Raw genomic sequence first — 1,264 nt, forward strand, 5'->3', positions numbered from 1 at the left:
TTATGTATTGACTATGAGGGTGAGCCCGGTAGTTTGTCTTGGCCCCCGCTAAGTACCCATGTTTAGAGGTGGTGTTGGACAAATTGTGTATTATGCTTGAGCTTGACTCATCTATGGTATTTATGTATCATTCTCCTTTTCTCTTGCTCCCTTAGTCCCGACTTCCCCTTGATTATGCTTATCGCTTATGGTCATTTTAATTGCTTCCGCGACCAAGGATGTGTAATGATATGCTATGAGGCTTGTTTGGGGTTCCTTCAGGTTCCCTATTCGCCGGTCACGTCTAGGCCCTAGGCTTGGGTCATGACAAGCAGGCTGAGTTTATTCATTGTTAGGTTGCCTCGTCTGTCAAATAAAGAAAGTAAGGCAGCCATGCTAATAGGTGACATGGGCATAGCAAGCCTGATGATCAATGTGCAACAAGTTGAGGAGGACAAGCTAAGGGTAGGGAAGAGTTTAAGAACAAGAGAGTTAAGACATCAAGGAATGAATCAGGGCAGCAAAAGAGTAAGGCGAACCGGTCTTCTATCCAACATAAGCAGAAGGGACCTGCTCCATTATCTGTTAGTGCACCTGCACCAAGGAGCAAATGTGAATACAATAGTCAGAATTCACAGCAGTTCAGGGATAGACCTGCCCAATCTCAGGGTAGTGTGGCACAAGGAGGTAACTGGCTCCTGCATGTGCTAAGTGTGGTAGAACCCACCCAGGTAAGTGTCGTGATGGCTCCACAGGTTGTTTCAAGTGTGGACAAGAGGGTCGCTTCATGAAAGAGTGCCCTAAGAACCTCCAAGGTAATGGGAATCAGGGCAATAGAGCCCAATCTTCATCAGTTGCTCTACCAGATAGGGCTACATCTAGATGAGCTACTTCAGGGGCAGGCGGAAGAGGAAACCATCTGTATGCTATCACTAGTCGCCAAGAGCAAGAGGACTCGTCAAATGTTGTCACTGGTATGATCCAAGTCTTTAACTTTAATGGTTATGATTTGCTAGACCCAAGAGCGAGTTTATCCTTTGTGACTCCGTATGTTGCGATGAATTTTGATGTTATTCCTCAGCAACTTAGTGAACCCTGCAGTGTTTCTACACTTGTTGGTGAGTCTATTCTAGCAAAGAGAGTCTATCGTGATTGTCCTATTTTCGTCAATCACAAGAGCACCATGGCTGATTTAGTTGATTTAGACATGGTAGATTTTGATGTCGTTCTTAGTATGGACTGGCTTCATGCCTGTTATGCATCAATAAATTGTAGAACTCGAGTA

This window comes from Solanum tuberosum, unplaced genomic scaffold (assembly GCF_000226075.1).
Source record: "Solanum tuberosum cultivar DM 1-3 516 R44 unplaced genomic scaffold, SolTub_3.0 scf01283, whole genome shotgun sequence".
In the NCBI taxonomy this organism is placed as follows: Eukaryota; Viridiplantae; Streptophyta; class Magnoliopsida; order Solanales; family Solanaceae; genus Solanum; species Solanum tuberosum.